Source organism: Vulpes lagopus, chromosome 2, assembly GCF_018345385.1.
Source record: "Vulpes lagopus strain Blue_001 chromosome 2, ASM1834538v1, whole genome shotgun sequence".
NCBI classification, from domain to species: Eukaryota; Metazoa; Chordata; class Mammalia; order Carnivora; family Canidae; genus Vulpes; species Vulpes lagopus.
The window spans coordinates 97,348,006-97,368,190 of NC_054825.1; the positions used below are offsets into that span (position 1 = coordinate 97,348,006).

General features: G+C 48.7%; 1 long non-coding RNA gene across 1 annotated transcript; it reads right to left on the reverse strand.

Moving 5' to 3' along the window:
• Positions 1-1,130: 1,130 nt before the first annotated feature.
• On the reverse strand, positions 1,131-3,950 carry LOC121485507. Its single transcript, XR_005986302.1, has 3 exons — positions 3,663-3,950; positions 1,948-2,045; positions 1,131-1,850 (listed from the first exon to the last, which is right to left on the reverse strand). It is a non-coding gene; the product is annotated as an uncharacterized LOC121485507 (long non-coding RNA).
• Positions 3,951-20,185: the final 16,235 nt, after the last annotated feature.

Here is a 20,185-nt window from a genome sequence, read left to right on the forward strand (position 1 = left end):
ATGATGAGCACTGGGTGCTGTATGTAACTGACGAATCTCTTAACTCTACTGCAGAAACCAATATTGCACTATATGTTAACTAACAAAATTTAAATTAAAAAATAAATGGATGCTTTTGTTACATAAAATTGTGCAATTTATATGAGTGTATTTTTATTATATATAAATTAAAATGGTAAATTTGTTTTAAAAGAAGCCTTGGGAGGGAAAACATCTGATATATATTTCAATACCTTTCCCCCATCCTGATGAACAAACACCCATGAGAAAGGCAAGTAAGTGGAAAAGCAAAAATACAAAACAAGTGACCAACAGATGCTCCCTTAGGAATTATTAGGCATAAAGTAAAACCTTGACATATCCAACGCTCAAGACTCCAGACATCATCCGAACAGGGAATTTCTATTATTCACACTGTTGCTGACTTGTATTTGATTTACAACTTTCTACTAATAGTATATATACCAATTCTTCTCTATCACCACTATATATATCTGGTGACCAATATATCTGGTTGATCTTCTTCTCAAACTGTAAAACTATTGAATTAAGATAACTGCATGAAGTCATCCTGTGTTTAGGAGCATTGTGTTGTCATCTTGTGTGAAATCGGTACATACTTGTGCACTGTGAAGAGGCCAAGTGAACTGTGCCATACATATACCAAAATCAGTGCCACCCTAGTACTTTGGTTCTTCTGGTTCTTCCACAGGATCCTTCAGTATTGGGGAGGGAAGAGCCACCTTGTTCTGGTGGTGCTCACACACCCATACAGCCACCATCTGATGTTCCATAGTCACCAGCATCAGGAATGGACACAACGGAGGCACAGCCTCTGGCCTTCTGGTAGCTTCAACTCTGCAGTACAAATAGAATTCTGCAGGGAGCTACCCCCCTTTAGTTTTCCCAGCTTTAAATATGTTTTCATTAAGATATATGTTTAATTTTAGTAATTCTCTTATATGTAAAATTAATGTCTCTGGTTATACTCACTATGCAGTATCTTATGCTGACAAATCCCAAACAACTTCCTCCAGTTAAACCTTGATTTAGAAATGTTATTTCTTTTTTATCCATTCAAAAAATGCTATGTGCTAAACATACTGGGTTTGGGTGATGTAACAAACAGTAAGTGAGACCCAGTGATACTCTTGGGCTCTCCCATAGCTCTGGACTGTCATGCCATCTGCTTCATTATGTCCCTTCTCTATATGTTGCCCAATTGCTTTGAGAGTGGTCTTGTCATATATACTTTGTTCTCAGATTCCCTCTTAAATAGCATATGCTCAAACTCAGAATAAACTTCTGTGAGCAAACATTACCTTTATTGAAAACTACAGTTTAGTGCTCTCTGCCTTCTGCTTTTGTGGTATAGTGGAGAACCTCGTTAGTCACGGGATGTTACTAAATGCTCAGAACATCAGCTTTTAATCACTTCAGAACTGGTTTTCGTGGCGATACTGGTGAGGCGGGGTGGAAAGGGAAATAATCAGGTAAGCCGCGCTGACATTGCAGCTCCCAAACGCTGGTACATTTTGCTCTAAATACTGCACTCTTTGGATCTTGCATTTGTGGTATGCTGAGCAGCATCTGATTTTAAGTTGGATGGATTCCCAAATCCAACATCGTTTTTTGTAGTTGTTGCTTTCTTGCTGTCTTTTAGTCCATATTGTGTTTAACAAGGACAGGGGTATGGAGGGTATCTCAAAAAGTCGATTCTTCCCCGCCTAATGCCGCACTGGGAAACCGCCCGTGTGGTTTCTTTCCTGGGGCTCCGCGTTCCTGCTTTCTAAGCACATCCCGAGGGCGTCTTTCATCAGCGGAGCCCTGCGTGGCACCGTTCCTAACTGCTGAATGAACAGAATGGAAGTCAAGCAAAAGAAAAGCACGAATACACACACAGGCATAATTACAAGGGAACATTTTTAAGTCAAAAACATTGCTCACCCGGAAAAAACTTGACAGAGAGAAATTTAAGCTGTTTTCAGTTTTCCCTTCAGAACTATTCTCTTACAGGGCTGATATTTTCCACAGTTCAAAAGAAACTATGAGCAGAGAGCAGAGGATCAAAGTCTCGATTAATTCCCAAAGGCAGCACAAACATGGTCTGGGGGGCTCCAAGGCACCTGAGGTCGATCACAGGCCTCCAAGGTCAAGCGGAGGAAGCCGCGGGTGGGGGATGGGGGTCCTGGGCCCCAGGGGAGCCGTCAGCATCCCCGCACCCGCCCCTCTCAACTCATCCCAGGCGGCCACTGCCTGGAAAGGCACGTGGAGGTGTCACCTCGCGCCCGCGAGCACAGGCCTTGTCGGGCATTGACCCGCCGCCCGCGCCCGACCCATCCCGTCCCCGTCCTCGCGGACTGCGGCAGCTGTGCCCGGGGCCCCGGGCGGACGGACCGACCCACGGACGGACCCACGGACCGCGACCTTAGCCGCCGCTCCCAGCCGTCCGAGACCCCAGAACCCCGGGGGCGATGTGCTGAATTTGCATGAAGCAGCATCCGTGTCGGTTCGCAGCCCGCTGGTCTGGTTCCCGCAGTCCGCGTTCAAGGCCCTCAGCGCCCCCCTCCCCGAGAAGCGCCCGAGAGGCCAAGAGGGCGCGTCCTGCCCCCGAGCGCCCCAGGGGCCCGGCTCCGGGGGAGGGGGAGGGGGAGGGGGAGGGAGAGGGGGAGGGGAGCCCGCGCCCCGGGGCTGGGCCTGAGGGCCGGGGGAGGGCGGCGGGGGGGGGCCTCGATCCCCGCCGACCCCCGCGCCCCCCCCCCCCGCGCCCCCCCGACCCCCCGCCGCGCCCCCGCCGACCCCCCGCCCCCCCCCGCCCCCCCCCCCCCCGACCCCCGCGCCCCCGCCGACCCCCCGCGCCCCCGCGACCCCCCGCCGCCCCCCCGCCGACCCCCCCGCCCACCCCCCGCCCCGCCGACCCCCCCGCCCCGCCCCCCCGACCCCACCCCCCCCGACCCGCCCCCCGCCCGACCCCCGCCCCCCCGCCCCCCCCCCCCCCCGACCCCGCCCCCGCCGACCCGCCCCGCCGCCCCCGCCCCCCGACCCCCGCCCCCCCGCCCCCGACCCCCCGCGCCCCCCGCCCGCCGCCCCGCGCCCCCCGCCGACCCCCCGCGCCCCCGCCGACCCCCCGCCCCCCGCCGACCCCCCGCCCCCGCCGCCCCCGCCCCCCGCCGCCCGCCCCCCGCCGCCCCCCGACCCCCCCCGCCCCGCCCCCGCGCCCCGCCGACCCCCCGCCCCCCCCGCCCCCGCCCCCGCCGACCCCCCGCGCCCCCCGCCGACCCCCGCCCCCCGCCGACCCCCCGCGCCCCCCGCCGACCCCCCGCGCCCCCGCCGACCCCCACCGACCCCCGCCGACCCCCCGCGCCCCCGCCGACCCCCCGCGCCCCCCGCCGACCCCCGCGCCCCCGCCCGAGGACCAGGCCGGGTCCTCCGCCGCCCAGCGGGTCTTCGGGGCCCCCCGCGGGCCTGCCCGGGCGCACCGGTCCACGCGGCCGCCTCCCGCCCGCCCGTCGCCCAGACTAGGGTCAGGGTCGAGGCCCGGCCGCACGGCCGCTCGCAGCTCGGGGACCCGCGGAGGGAGGACCAGGCCGGGTCGCTGGGGCGCCTCAGCTGCTCCCGAGGGCCGCGGGGTCTGGTGATGCTCCCGCTGGCAGGTGCCTCACCTGGGCCGCCCCGCCGTGGGCCGGCGCCACCGACAAGCGACCCCAGGCCCAAGGACCTGCTGTGGGGACGACCTTGTGCCGTTCGCCGCGTGGGACTGTGCGTGGTGGGTGAGGCCCTCGGGAAGCGCCAGCAAGGACGCTGCTGAAGCTCTCGGGCAGGGCAGGCAGCCCCAGCAGGAGCAGGTGTCTGCGAACAACCCTGGCCCCTCCAAGACAGGGTGGGTCGAATGTCGTCGACCCCCCGCAGGCCGGTGGCTGTCCTCAAAGAAAAGGACTAGACCCAGCAGGGGCTCGACTTTGGCCTCCAGCGCTGAGAGCCTCCAGGCAGAGGCAGTAAGTAACTCGGTTGGCCTTGGCAACGGACATCTCTGTGCTGGGCATGTACTAGCCTCCATCGTGTGCCCATCATGCCAGTCCCAGGGGGTCAGTAACAAAACCTGACCAATGGCAGCTGGCTGAGTCATTTTGTCGGCTTGATTGTTCATCGCCTCTTCTGTACTGATGCTTTCCAGTGCACATTATGTGTGATGCAAAAACCTTATTTCACGCCCTCTCCCATATAGCCCTCACATGCCTCCACCCCAGACCTCCTTTCCTCCCGTTGTCCAGTCCTTTTCTTTCCAAGCACCTCATCAGACAGTCAGACCACTGGCTACTGCCCAGGGATCAGTATTAGTCTCTTAGGGCACTTCTCCTTCGGCTCAAAGTGGATGGCCATGTGCACTGCTCACAGCTCCCCACACCAGAAGATTTTCCCTCTCCGTTGTCTTTCGGGGTCACCCTGAGGGCTGCCATAATGTAGCCATCCTGCATTTTCAGCTTACACCCACGTACCACAGTGACCCCATTCTTTTTTTTCTTTTTAAGATTTTATTTATTTATTTATTCATGACAGACACACAGAGAGAGAGGCAGAGACACAGGCAGAGGGAGAAGCAGGCTCCCTGTAGGGAGCCTGACGTGGGACTCGATCCCGGGGCTCCAGGATCACACCCTGGGCTGAAGGCAACGCAAAACCACTGGGCCACCCCCAAACTGACCCCATTCATAAACCAAGCTTGGGCTTTTTCTTCCTCCTTTGCTGGTCATACAGGACCCACCCACTCCCATTTAAGGCCATAAGTGTGAGCTGGGTCCCACTGGTGTCGTGGGGCCTGGCTACCTGCTCATGTAGCCTACATGTGCCCTCTGGTCCTGCTTGGGCTTTATCCTGGGTGGATTGCTTCCACCTAAAAATGAACTGAGGTGGGTCCCTTCAGTTTTATGATTTGATGAGTCTGACGGAACCCAGCTTGTATTAGACAGTTCTAGATGCATGGTCAGTTGGTGCCCCACAATCAAGGCCCAGTAACACCCGATGCTATTTCTCAAAAGAAGTATAATTCTCTGCTGTGGCTAGCACCACCTTGCTCCCAAGTCTGGGGGGTCTGTGCTGTGATTCTCCCACTGGGACTTGCCATAAGTCCTATCTTGCTTCTTGTTCCACCGCTGACACCTTCAACAACACCTTATGGTCCAGGCAGCAGGTTGCTTACACTACCTCCTAGGCCTGCTACAAAGCCCCTTCCCATCCCTACCCCACCCGAGCTGGCAGTCTTTCATACCACCTGGTATATGGGCTGGCGGAGTATTTGTATGGGATGTGTAGCCTCCAAACCCCAAGGAAGGGGCACTTGTGTGGCTCAGTTGGTGAAGCGTCTGCCTTCAGCTCGGGTCGCAATCTCAGGGTTCTGGGATTGAGTCCCACGTCTAGCTCTCTGCTCAGTGGGGAGGCTGCTTCTCCTTCTCCCTCTCCCTCTGTGCTCTCCCTCTCTCTCTAATTAAATACATTTTAAAAATCTTTTAAAACAACAAAATAAAACCCAAAGAAGCCCATCAGGCACTGTGCTTTCTTTGTGATAGATGATGTAACATAACAGCAGTGTGTCCTCTATTTTGAAAGAGACATCTGAGCATGCCCCTGCCCATGACTAAAAACTTCACTGAAGTGAGCCCCTGAAACTTCACAGGGTTTATCTCCTACCTCTGGTGAGCCTCTTACCAAGCCTTCTGCTTACTGGTCACCTGCTGCTCTCCCCCTCTGGTCAGCGTGAGATCATCAATGTAATGGATCAGCGTGCTGCTCCGTGGACATTGCAGACAGCTCGGATTCCTTAGACTGCATCCTGACAGAAGGCAGGAGAGCTAACACAGCCCTTAGGCAAAATTGTAAATGAATATTTTCCATCCAACATGAATACAAATTGTTTCTGATCCTCTTTCCTAATTGGAAAAGAATGCATTTGCCAGCTCAATGACTGCACACCGTGTACGTGAGGCCTCGTTAACCTGTATTACTCTGGCGTAGTATCGTATGCGACCCAACAGTTGAAATCAGGGCTCCTGCTCCGTAGAGCCTACCATAGGCTCTGGTCAGTCTCTCCTGCTCCGTAGAGCCTACCATAGGCTCTGGTCAGTCTCCAGGGTGCAACCAGTTTCTGCAGGAACCAGACTGCTAAGTTAAATGCAGCTATGATGGGGACCATCATCTCTGCACTCCAAGCCTTCAGTGGGTTTACTAATCTCCACCTTTCCCCTAGGATGCAGTATTGTGTTTTATTTACTTTCTTGGCAGGGAGTGGAGGTGGCAAGGATGAGAGAGGAAAGTCCCATAGGCCTAGGACCCAATGTGGTGGTGACTTCAACTGCCAAGTATATCAACTCCAATTATATACTCAGGGACTGGGGAAATGATCACTGGATAGGTCCATGGACCAGACTTTAGCCAGGACTTCATTGATCATCTGACCTCAATGAGTCACATCTCTAACAGAGCATCATAATGACACTTCAGATCATGCATGTTAAAGTCAACTCAGACCCTGTGTCCATAGTCCTCCAAATGTCTAGGTTTTGTCCTTTTCCAGTATCTAGTTACCTGAGTAAATGGCTATAGGTCCCTTTATGGAAGGACTAGGGGAATATTACTATATATATTTGTCATGGTTTTAGAGGATCCTTCTTCCCAGGGACATGGCACCTCTTCAGTTAATGGGTTGAAAATTTGAAAATAGACTCTGTTCCAGGAACGAAGAAGGGGCCATGACTTTATTTAGGCAACTTCTCTTAGCTTTCTCTCTTCCATTCTTGACTTTCTATTATAGATGTAAAGCAGCAACCATATGATTCCTTGCTGGCCAGGTCCCCGTGGCCACCCCTTCCCTCTTGCTGGTCATAAGAGTCTTTGCAACCTCCCAGCTTCTGGTGGTAAGTGCTGCCACTGGCATCTATTACTTCATGGGGGTGGGAAACCAATATTAATGAGCCCAGCTCTGTGGCCATCCCTTTTACCATCAACCCTGGGCGGCAGAGGAAAGCCACCACTGAACTTCCTAGCAATGCTGGGTCCGTCACCAGTGCATTCCCAATGGCCTTGGGGAACCCCAGAGCCCTCCCTGGAACATTTTCTCTGGCAAGTCTTCCACCCTTATATAAGATATGCTTTCCAGCATGACCACTCTCCTCTGTCTCTTCATTCCTTCCTTTACCATCTGGGGCAACTCAAGCATTTTCATTTCACTCTGTGTTGGCCACCACACTTCCAGGCTTCTATCAGCCATTCAGCAGGACTTTGCCCCCTCCTCTGGAAGCCTTGCTAGGGTATTAAATCCTGTGTCCAACAAAGTGCCCCCAATCAATAAATTCTGCTTATCCAATCTTAAATTCTAGCTCCTTTAATCAAGCTCCTCAAAATCCAATGCTGGGGATACTCCCTAGCTCCTGGCAGTGTACTAATTCTTGCAACTCCTTTAGCATATAATCATTTTCCTCCCTAGTGAAGTGCTGTCTATATACAACCAAATTACACCGGGATTGAACCCTAGTTATCCGTCTGTAGGCAGGAGAAGGTTTGAGGGTGGCTCTGTAGGACAGAAGCCTCTGCAGCGTCTTCAGCCCAGGGAAGTGTCACTTCCCACTAGGGAAGGGCTGGTCACCTCTGCAAGCCCAGAGGGTTTGAGGGGAGTCTGCAGAGCCAACATCCTCAGAAGCATCCCCCCCCCCCCCCAGTTATCCCCGCCCCATGCTTGTGAGCCAGGTTCTCCAGCCAGGGCAATGATCTTGGCAACATGACAGACCTGCCTTGACCAAGTATTTAAACGTCTTTGGAGCTGTGACTTTGTGACTGTTGGGTCCTCCATTCCCTGTTTGCCTGTGTCAGTTCTTCCTCTACAAGGAGACAAAGGCCTCTTTGTAAGGAGGCCCTCTGGCTCTCACCCCCAGCCTCTATCTGCTCATAAGAGCCTTACCGTCTCTCTGCAAGGCATCAATATGGTGTGGGGGTTGCCAGCTGACCCTGCTCCCCCTGTAGACGTTGTCCTCCCTTCTTTCCATCTGAAGGATGGGTCCCTCCACCAGGACCTTCTCCTCAGGTCACCACTGGTGGGATCTTTAGCAGCAGGGCTGCCACCACGTACCAGGCACTCTGTGTCTCACAGGCCACTCAGAGGGCCTTGTCGCCCTCCAGAGAGTGAGTGAGTCATCCAGTCCTTAACTGCCTCTCGTTTCCTTGGGCCTCTCCCAGCAACACTTGTGTTGGTTCAGGTCCCATGAGAAGGAGATACTAAGATGGGTGAGATGTGGGAGAGAGGCAGTGGGGGCAGAGCTGTGAAGGATAAAGAAGGAAGAAGCCAGAGAAGGCAGGAGAACCTCCAGAGGACAATGCACACCTCACCCCCTGAAGGTGAGAGGGCAGGAAGGAGGGCTGAGCTAGCCTCAGTCCTTGCTCAGAGTCCTGGAAAGAAAGTTGTGGAACAGAGGAGAGCTGTATCCCAGGAAAGGGTCAGAATGAGTGCTCCTGTCATGCTGTCGTCCTTGGCTGGGAGCACCTCGTCAGAAAAGGGGCCTTAGCACAAGGACGGTGTGAACCCGGAGAGGAGTGGCTGGGGCTGTCTGTCATCTGTGCTACCTGTAGTGAGGGGTCTGAGGGGTGCATTTCTGTGGCCAACACAGCCAAATCCCCCGCCCACCTCCACCATTAGCTCCAAGGATGGCTGACTCTCAAAGAGCAGCGGATTTCGACTGCTCCCACGGGAGGTGCTCCATGACCGTTAGATGGGTGCTCTTCCTGGCCAGTGGGGAGCAGGGTGATTCAACACAGATCTGGTCTAAGTGAGATAATTCAGAGAAAAACAAATTCCATATGACCTCACTTATATGTGGAATCTTAAAAAGCCAAACTAGGAAACTGAGCCAGGAATAGGAGGAGGGGGGTAAGTACTGGGAGATGCTGGTCAAAGGGCATGAACTTCCAGCTATGAGATGAAATAGGTTCTGGGGATCTAATGCACTGCATGGCGATTGTAGTTTACAAGACCAAATGACACACTTGACAGTTGCTCAAAGAGTAAATCTTCAATGTTTTCATCACACACACAACAAAAAAGGGTAAATACGTGAGGAATAGAGGTGTTAACTAGCCCTACTATAGTTATCATTTCACAGTGTGTACGAGAAGGAAGTCATCACATTGTGTAGTTTTAAACTCATATCATGTTCTAATATCACAGTAAAGCTTGGGTGGGAGACGTTAAGCTGGTAGACAAAGCTGCATTTTTTCAGGCTCTCTTGGTCTAGTATCATTAACGCAGCACCATGATTTGGTTTTTTCTATTGTGAAGCATAGTGTGTATGAGATTTAATGACATTCTGAGAAAGTCATCTTCATTAGCCATGAAAGAGAATGGCAAGTATGGTACCTCAGACAGGTTTGGTGCAAATATTTGTCATTATATGTATTTTTAAATCTTGTGACAGCTTACAGCCTTCACATATTTAGAAACGATATCTCTTCTTCCCAACTCTGACCCGCCTTATCCAGCAAGGGCTTGAGGAGAAGGAGTAGATGTGGCACCAGCTTAATGAGGAGAACTGGAAGGGGAGAGATCTAGCACCTGTATGCCTGGTGCCTTGACCTGCCATAAACAAGACAAACAGACTCTCAGAATTCAGATTCACCGAGTGGGGTGTGAGAATCCAGGAGGAGGGAGGCTGCCAGGAGGGCAGTGACTAGTGAAGGTACCCTGAGGCTCCATGCTGTTCTGGGCTTGGAGAATTTCAGGAGTTTGTTTGGGAGGTGGGGAATGAGAGCAGAGACCCTGTGGCAGGAGAAACCTGGTCTCTCTGAGGAGCTGACGGAAGGGCAGGCAGCCTGGGGTCCAGAGAGAGGAAGTGAGTGTGGCCTGCACGAAGGTCACAGTGGGAGATACTGGCTGGATATGCAAGTCTGTGGCCACATTATGAGTTTGGAGTTTCAAGAGGCCTAGGGGGCACTAAACAGAGTGGGTGCCTGGTCAGAACTGCCTTTTCTAGAAGCTTGCTATGGCAGCAAGTGTGAATAGAGTAGAGGGGCAACAGGCTCTTATATGGGCAAAGGTCACAAACAGGCAATTCTCAGACATGGAAAACATGACAGCCAAGGCTCAAGGGAGAAGAGCTAAACCTCACTGTAAACAGGAAAGTGCAAATCAGAACCACAGTGACATCAACATGAGAAAGGATAAAAACCATATGATCATTTCAATAGATGCAGAAAAAGCATTTGACCAAGTACAGCATCCATTCATGATAAAAACCCTCAACAAAGTTGGGTTAGGGGGAAACATACCTCAACGTAATAAAGGTCTGAGATAAAGAAAACCCACAGCTAACTCATATCCATTGGGAAAAAATTGATAGCTTTTCCCCTAAAGTCAGTAACAAGATAAAGATATCTACTCTCTCTTGTTTTTTTCAACATGGTACTGGAAGTCCTAGCCTCACCAATCAGACAACAAAAATAAATAAAAGGCATATAAATAAAAAGGAAGAAGTAGAACTTGCACTATTTGCAAATGACTTGATAATGTATGTAGAAAACCCTAGATACTCCACCAAACAATTGCTAAATCTGATAAATGAATTCAGTAAAGTTGCAGGATACAAAATCAATGTGCAGAAATCTGTTGTATTTCTGTACACTAGTAATTAAGCAGCAGAAAGAGAAATTAAGAAAATAACCCCATTTATAATTGTAGCACATGTAATAAAATATCTAGGAATAAACTTAACCAAAGAGGTGAAAGACCTGTACTCTGAAACTATAAAACATTGATGAGGGATCCCTGGGTGGCGCAGTGGTTTGGCGCTTGCCTTTGGCCCAGGGCGTGATCCTGGAGACCCGGGATCGAATCCCACATCAGGCTCCCGGTGCATGGAGCCTGCTTCTCCCTCTGCCTATGTCTCTGCCTCTCTCTCTCTCTCTGTGACTATCATAAATAAATAAAAATTTAAAAAAAAGTTTAAAAAAAAATAAAAAATAAAACATTGATGAAAGGCATTAAAGATGAAACAAAGAAATGGAAAAATATTCCACACTCATGAACTGGAAGAACAAATGTCGTTAAAACATCTATAATACTTAAAGCAATCTACAGATTTCATGTAATCTCTATCAAAATGCCAGTAACATTTTTCACAAAACTGGAACAATCCTAAAATTTATATAGAACCACAGGAGACCCCAAATAGCCAAAGCAATCTTGAAAAAGAAGAACAAAGCTGGAGACATCACAATTCTAGACTTTAAGTTCTATTACAAAGTTGTAGTCACCAAGACAATATGGTACGGGCACAAAAATAGACACTTAGATTAATAGAACAGAATAGAAAGCCCAGAAATAAACACACAATTATATAATCAATTAATCTTTGACAAAGGAGGAAAGAATATGCAATGAGAAAAAGTCTTTTCAACAAGGGGTGTTGGGAAAAGTGGACAGCAATATGCAAAAGAATGAAACTGGATCACTTTCTTACACCACACGCAAAAATAAACTCAGAATGTATTAAAGACCTAAGTGTGAGACCTGAAACCATAAAAATACTAGAAGAGAGCTTAGGCAGTAATTTCTCTGACATCAGCCATAGTAACATGGCTTCTAGATATGTTTCCTAAGGCAAGGGAAACAAAAGCAAAAATAAACTATTAGGACTACACCAAAAGGGATCCCTGGGTGGCGCAGCGGTTTAGCGCCTGCCTTTGGCTCAGGGCGCAATCCTAGAGACCCGGGATCGAATCCCACATCGGGCTCCCGGTGCATGGAGCCTACTTCTCCCTCTGCTTGTGTCTCTGCCTCTCTCTCTCTCTCTCTCTGTGACTATCATAAATAAATAAAAATTTTAAAAAAAAAGGACTACACCAAAATAAAAACTTCTGCACAGCAAAGGAAATTATCAACAAAACTAAAAGGCAACCAACATATGGAGTGGGAGAAGATATTTGCAAATGACATATATGATAAAAGGTTAGTGTTATGAAACTCACCCAAAAAACAAATACTTCAATTTTAAGTATGAGCAGAAGACATGAACAAACATTTCTTCCAAAGAAGACATGCAGATGGGGTGCTGGGTGGCTCAGTTGGCTAAGCATCTGCCTTCGACTCAGGTTGTGATCTTGGGGTCCTGGGATCAAGCCCCATTATTTGCAACAGCCAAATTATGGAAGCAGCCCAAGTGTCCATCAATAGATGAATAGATAAAGAAGTGATCTATCATCTATCTATCTATCTATCTATCTATCTATCTATCTATGGAATGGAATATTACTCATTAAGAGGCTGATTTTTTTCTTGTCATTTTCCTGTAGTTCCTGTGTTTTCTGTAACGAATACGTATTTCTTTAATAATGCAATGTACATGCACATTATTTTCCAAAGAGAAATCAATCTTAGGAGTCTTCAGTGGATGCGTACATTGTGGTTATAGGAGGTAGGGCACAACTCCCCTGCTTAGGAGAAGGAAGGCAGAGCAGTAAATTCTGGGGTGGCAGCTACTCCGGCCATCAGGTGACATTTTTCACTGCATTGTTATTTGGGTTCAGCTTCAGTTGCTTGTTTATATTTCCCCAGGGAATATGATAGTCTTGCATCATTTATCACATTTCTTGAAGAGCCCATTTTAGCGAGGAGAACAGGGAATACAAAGACAAAGCTACACCCCAGGCCAGCACCACACACACAGCTGGATTTTGTACAGTACAGCAACCGTAAGCCATGTGTGGCTATTTAAATTTGTAAGTAAATTAAATAAAATTCAGAGTTCAATTCCTCAGTCACAGGAGCCACATTTCAAATGCTCAATAGCCACATATGTGTAATGACTACTCTCTTGGACAGAGCAGAACACTTCTGTCATCATGGAAACTTCTATTGGTCGGTTCCAATGGGGAAAAGTAACTGGCTTTTCCCTTATACAAAGATGGCTCAACAGTAAAAAACAATTAGAAATGCACACTAACAGATTAAAGGGGGAGATGTGATCATCTTAATAGATGAAGACAAAACAGGGAATTCAAAATTTGTTCGTGCAAAAATAAATAACACCAATAATAAACCATGGGAGTGTGTAAAGAAAAAAAAAGAACTAATTCATAATAACAATAAAACTCTAAGGTACCCAGGAATTATTTCAATAAGATATGCACGCATACCTTTGTAGAGAAAAAGATAAATCACTACTACAGAAAATAAAGGCAACCTAAATAAATCTACAGATATGCCATATTCTTAGCAAGATTCAGTATCACCGAGACGTCAATCCTCCACAAATTAGTACATAAACTCAAAAAATATATAATAAAATTTCTAGTAAGATGTTTTGTAGAACTTGACCAACTGACCCTGACATCACCCAGAACAATTGAGGACCAAATATAGCCAAGACTTTCCTTAAAAAAAGAAAGTAGAGAAGAGACCTGCCCTACCATCATCCGTTCATATACTCATTCAACAAATACTGAGCACCCACTGTGTACTCTAGCTTAAAGAGCCAGGAACATAGCAGTGAACAAAACAGTAATTCCTACCCTCATAGGGCTTGGTCGCATTCCGAATATGAAGACCTGCTCTAAAGCTATAATAATGAAGATGCTGTGGTGTTAGCACAGGCACAGTTGAACAGAATAGGAAGACCAGGAAAAAAAAAAAAACTTGACATAGGATGGGGTTTGAGAGAGGAACACATTGTCCACATGGAGAAAAGGATTTCTCACCACCCACAAAACCCAACTATAGGTGAAGACCTAAGGGGAGATGATCTTTAAAAAAATAGTCATTTCAGCCTTATCTGCAATGATAACAAAATTGAAAACGGCCAATAATTTTATAAATTGACTGTCGTAGAAACCCAATCGAATACAATGCAGTGGTTCAAAATAAATAAATAAATCAGAGCTACTTACAGTGACAGGAATAAACCTCCAAAATGAAAAAGTAATGGCCAAGGTGGTAAAAGCCACTTGCCAAATGATATAACGGAAATGGAAATATTTACATAAAATTTGAAAACATACAGAAAGATGCTATATAATTTTTATGAATACATATAAATATAGTGATGGCAATCAAATATGCACAAGAATGGTAAACACCAAATTCAAGATAATGATGGTCTCTGGAGAGCAAGGAATGAGAATACAACTGCATCTGCAGTGTTTCATTTCTTTAGAATAAAGCAAAACACTGAAGCAAACATGGCAATTCAGGAGTTTGTTATAATGTTCTCTGTAATTTTCCTGTACATTCGACATAGTTTATTACGAATTTAAAAATACAACATAAAAATACATTTTATTTGTCCTTCCAGCCGCTCCAAATTCTGGCTGCTTTTACATCTTCCATCACAAAGAGCTGTAACTGCCAGGGTGCAGAGTATTGGTAAGTGTTCCCTATATTTTATAATCATCGTCAACTGTTGACTGGTTACTGGCCTCAGGATGGGCACTGCTAGACTTTTGGGAACCCATGATGATGCAGAAGGCCAAAGGCGGGTCAAGTTGGAGCGCTGTCAACGGTCTGGAGCCCAGGTCAATTCAAGTTGGTACAACAGTGACACCTAATGGTCAGTGTCGGTACTTGCGTGCGCTCTTGGGCGAACACTAAGTTGGGTTCTTTGGCTTTTCTTCTAGAGGCTCTTACAACAAAGGATTCAGACTGGAGAATTTTTGTATTTGATCAGCTCCCTTCTTAGTTGGCCAAAATCAGTGAACACCCCCCAGAACACCTGAACTAGTTCAGAGATTGTGACTTTTCCTCCTCTTGCCGGAGTGAAGGGGCCAAACTCTGTGTCCTGAAGTTTGCTCTCAGCATCCTGGGCTGCGCCAAGGCAGTGTCTGAAGCCCTTTAAATATAATGCCTCACACCCACATTTGAAGTGAGATTTCAGGCCAAGACATATTTCTGCAATTGGTGTAGGAAAGACCACATGGGGTCAGAACACGGTGCCCTTTCCCATTTCAAAGCAAGTTGGTGACTGAAGCTACATAGATGTGTGGGGTTAGTGTCTAAAATGCACAGTATCTCAGGATACTGTGACACAAGACAAGACTTTAGAGTTTATGTTACCAGTTCTCCACAGGCATTTGGATATCTTGAAATGTCCGCGAATGTACATGTGATGGAGAACAAAACCGACTCAGTAATGCCTGTATTTCTGACGTTCCACAATGATGAGTGCAATGAATACCCGTTTCCCAAGAAGGCAACACAGGAGAGGAGCAGACCTTTCTCCCCACAGCCATTCATAAATTCACTAAATCGGCACAACAACAAGCCACTAACAAAACTGACCACTTCCTTGCTTCAACATTGAAATCATCACCGGCCTAGGTCTTTCAAAACTACCCCAAATCAACATCTTCAGTTGAAAGCTGTTAGCTGAGTGGTGCAGGGAGGGAGCTACTCTCATCAGTATATTAGGGTTCTTCAAACAAAGAACCGACAAGAGAGAGATTATACAGAATTGGCTTGCATGCGTATGGTGACGAGCAGACCCCAGGATCTGCAGCTGAGTTGACAAGCCCAGGAGAACTGATGGTTTAGTGCCAGTCTGAAGGCTGTCAGCAGCAGGAACTCTCTGTAAGTCAGGGGAGGGTCAGCCCTTTGGGGCTATTTAGGCCTTCGCCTGATTAAGTGAGGCCCACCCACATTGGAGAGGGCCATCCACTTTACTCAGTCTACCAATTCTCACCCAGAAACATCCTCACAGACACACCCAGAATAATATTTAACCAAATATCTGGGGACCCTGTGGCCCAGCCAAGTTGACGTATTAAACTAAGCATCACAATAAGTTACAGCTTACCACCTCAAGGGTGAGGATGAGATGAGGGATGCAAGTGCCTGCTGGGTTCCACAGGTGGCCCTATGCCAGAGATCCTCTTCCCTCCCTTCTCCAGGAGTTGTTTCAGTCATTGTGGATATTGGAGCAGGAAAGTGAAAGCTAATTCTTGGAGATTTTCAGCCTGGCCATTTGCTTTCAGGGATCTGTGAGGAATCAGAGTGACCAGTTGTCCGGTTTGTCCCAGCTCAAAGGGTTTCCTATGTTAATATTGTTAATATTGGGATAGCCCTGGGCAGCCTGGATGAGAGTCACCCAAGGACCCCTGCCCCATCTGAAGGGTTTCAAGTGACTCCAGTTTCTTTGCCTGCCTCAATTTTGATACCAAGTCAGCCCTGGACCCACAAAAGTGCCCAGCGGTCTCGTGGCTAAATGGCTCTGTGGCCAGTCAGCTGCAACTTTGAATCCCAGATGTTTTCTCAGTGGTGATACACTGATGGATGTTTGGCAGCTTCTTTGGGTCACTGCTTTTGCAGCCCTTGGTGTGGTGGTGGCAACCTTGTCGTGGGGCACACCCCTCTTGAGTTCCTAGATGGCTGCCTACTGCTTGCTCGGCCCAGAAAGCCAAGAGGCAGTCGAATCCCGACCAGTCTCCCGGTCCCACTCATTAGCTCCCCTACGCACCCCCCACTCCTGCTGTGGCTTCAGCAAAAGCCCCAAGATGTCACGCCTGGAAAGAGCCACGGAGTTTTCATTGCCAAGTATTCTGATGTGGCCCTCGCCCCGCTGAGAGATGCAGGAGATCCCAACTTTACTAAGATCAGCTTGGGGTTTTTTCCCTTTTTCCCTTTTCTTTTTGCTTTTGTAACAATTTTATTGAGGTATGATTCACACACCATAGAGTTCAGCCGTTTAAAGTGTACAATTCAGTGCTTTTTTAGTACAGAGTTGTACCCCAATGCCACAATCAAACTTAGAACATTTCCACCATCCATACCTTTAGCTGTCGTACCCTACTTCTCCCAACAAGCCCCGGCCTCAGGACACCATGAATTTTTCTGTCTCTGTAGAAATGGCTTCTGTTACCTGTCTATTTTAATGTCTGGGGAAACTGTGGCTAATGTGTCACCCCAGGACTTCACAGATACTACTGCTTGGAAGATACTAGGTAAAAACCAGTAGGTATAAAATCGGTGGTGGCCTGCTAGAGGGCCAGAACCAGGAAGGTGGCATTCAGAGGGCTGTCTGTCTGTGTTCCCTCCTCCTTACCTCAGCCACCCACCCTCGGGGGCCCTTTGGTGACTGGAACTGAAAACGAAGGGGCTGCCACCCTCTGGGATCCCTCCCGGTAGTGTCCATGATGGGCCAGGGAAGAGGTGCTGAATGCCAGAGCAGAGCCTGAATGGGGCTCCGGGCCAGCCTAGCTCTGAAGCAAGCAGCCCCGCCATCAGAGGACCCACCTTGAGGATGGAGAGCCTGGGAACAGCTGGGACAGGCCACCACACTCCACAGAGGGCCCAGCGACCCTGTGGTCTCTCTACCGACCTCCACCCGGCTTGAGATACGCACATTAGGGCAGCACATTCGATGCACACAGATGCGGCATGGACACCTTCTGCTGGGCTCAGTACAGGACAGGAGGGTGACAAGGAAAAGCTGGGACCAGCTCTATGGTCAAAGCTGGGACCAGCTCTATGGTCATCATCAAACCATCCAGAATTAGTTCTTCTAGGAACACATTTTTGCGCAGGTTTCTTTTTCTTTTAAAGAGCTTTACTGGGTCCCCTGGGTGGCTCAGTTGGTTGAGCGTCCAACTCTTGATTTTGGCTCAGGTCATCTCAGTGTCATGAAATCCAGCCCAATGCCAGGTTCTGTGCTGGGCATGAGGTCTGCTTAAGATTCTCTCTCTCCCTCTCCCTCTGCCCCTCCCCACCCCCAAAGCACATGCTCTCACTCAAAAAAATAATAAGTAAAGAGCTTTACTAAGGTATAATTGACATACTATAAACTTCAAATATTTAAAGTGTACAACTGGAGCACCTGGGTGGCTCTGCCTTCAGCTCAGGTCATGATCCTGGGGCCCTGGGATCAAGCCTGGCATCGAGCTCCCTGCTCAGTGGGGAATCTGCTTCTCTCTCTGACTGTCCTGCTCCTGCTGTCATGCTCTCTCTCTCTCATTCTCTCTCTCTTCCAAATAAATAAATATAATCTTAAAAAAATAAAGTGCACAATTGAGGAGTTTTGACATCTGCACACACTTATGAAATCATCAAGAGGATGACATAGTCATCACTCCCTTGGCAATCCCTCCCTCGACAATCCCTCCCCCCCCCACTCCCCCACTCCTCTATCTCCAGGTAACCTTTCCTCTACTTTCTGGCACAGGAGCTTAGTTGACATTTTCTAGAGTTTTATATAAATGGAATCATACAGTACGTACTCTTGTCTGACCGGCTTCTTTCAGCATAATTATTCTGAGACTTATTCGTGTTGCATATACCAGTGGTTCACATCAGGGGTTGCAGGCCCGGGCTGTGCTTGCAGACTCTGTAAGGAGGCTACCCTGTCAGCATCAATAATAATAATTCATTTGACTCCCCAGCAGCCCCTCCACAATGGAGGAGCAGGAGCCCAAAGAAGATGGGGGAGAAGCTGGCCTGCCAGTGGCAGAGTGCAGTGTGAGAAGCTGCTTTGGGGAGTTTCTCTGGGGCCTTCTTCAAAGGGATTAAAAGCCAGAGACTGAGTGACATGGTCCAGGGTATCCAAAAGATAACTGTCACTCTGTACAAAATCTGAGGCTGCGCCCCACCAGGGCGTGAGCTCTGGGGGCAGGGGCCACGCGGTCAGGTCCTAGGGTGGAAGAAATAGGAAAACCTTCTTGGCACTGCAGCTCCTAAATCACCCTGGGTAAACAAGCAAAGGAACAGCTCCCCAGGGCCCCAGGCAGTGCTTTGCCAATGAATCAAAGGTCAGCAACACCATAAATCAACTGCATTTGCACCGAACAGATCATGAAGAGTTATTTTGAACTTGGCCAAAAAAATTCCCTGGAGCTGAATCAACTCAAAGAACACAAACAGAGAATGAGGAAATGTCCATCTTCCTCCTCTCCCAAGCCATAAGGCCCTGACGCTCCAGGGCCAAATTCTCCACAAAGAGGGCTGCCTCCTTTCCTGTGGCATCATGATCCCCAAAGTATGTGTCTGTGACCTCGGGTGCCACAAGGTGACGGGTCTCCCACAAAGCAGACACAGCAGCGGGCAGACATAGAGCTTTGGGGTGTTGGGGGGATACCTCCCAGGGTCCTTCAACCATCCCAGGAACCAGGGCCTGCACAGGATTTTCTGGCCATGGGACCAGCTTTATGCTCACCTGGACTGTCATGTCACTGGCATCAGCCCAATGCTATCCAGACTCCAGCCTGTGAGGATTCTCTTTCTTTCTTTCTTTCTTTCTTTTTTTTTAAGATTTTATTTATTCATTAGAGACACAGAGAGAGAGGCAGAGACACAGGCAGAGGGAGAAGCAGGCTCCCCACTAAGCAGGGAGCCTAATGCGGGACTCGATCCCAGGATCACGACCTGAGCCAAAGGCAGACGCTCAACCATTGAGCCACCCAGGTGCCCTGAGGATTCTCTTTCAATTAAATATGCATGCGTGGGATCCCTGGGTGGCGCAGCGGTTTGGCGCCTGCCTTTGGCCCAGGGCGCGATCCTGGAGACCCGGGATCGAATCCCACGTTGGGCTCCCAGTGCATGGAGCCTGCTTCTCCCTCTGCCTGTGTCTCTGCCTTTCTCTCTCTCTCTCTCTCTCTGTGACTATCATAAATAAATAAAAAATTAAAAAAAAACCTCTGTAAATATGCATGCGTGTATGGAAAGAGGTCCAGAAGGACCTTTGGTGTTATCACATGTCAATTCAAGGCGCCTGAATCTTCTGAATTTTTTATAATGAATGTATAGTTTAGCATTTTTTAAAAGGCAGTGGTGTGTAGCAAGGAATTTTTTTCTTGTTATGAAAGCTATTGACTATAGAAGATTTAGAAAAATATATAAAGACGGAAAGGAGGAGAGAGTCACCTGTAATCATAATCCCACCACCCAGGTAGACTCTGTTGATCTTTAGAGAATTTCTTTTCTATAAATAGAATATGTATTTTTGGGATGTTCCTGGGCATTGGGATAGGTGCGTCATTCCTCCATAAGGACAGAAAGGGGGGATCCCTGGGTGGCGCAGCAGTTTGGCGCCTGCCTTTGGCCCAGGGCGCGATCCTGGAGACCCGGGATCGAATCCCACGTCGGGCTCCCGGTGCATGGAGCCTGCTTCTCCCTCTGCCTGTGTTTCCGCCTCTCTCTCTCTCTCTCTCTCTCTCTCTGTGACTATCATAA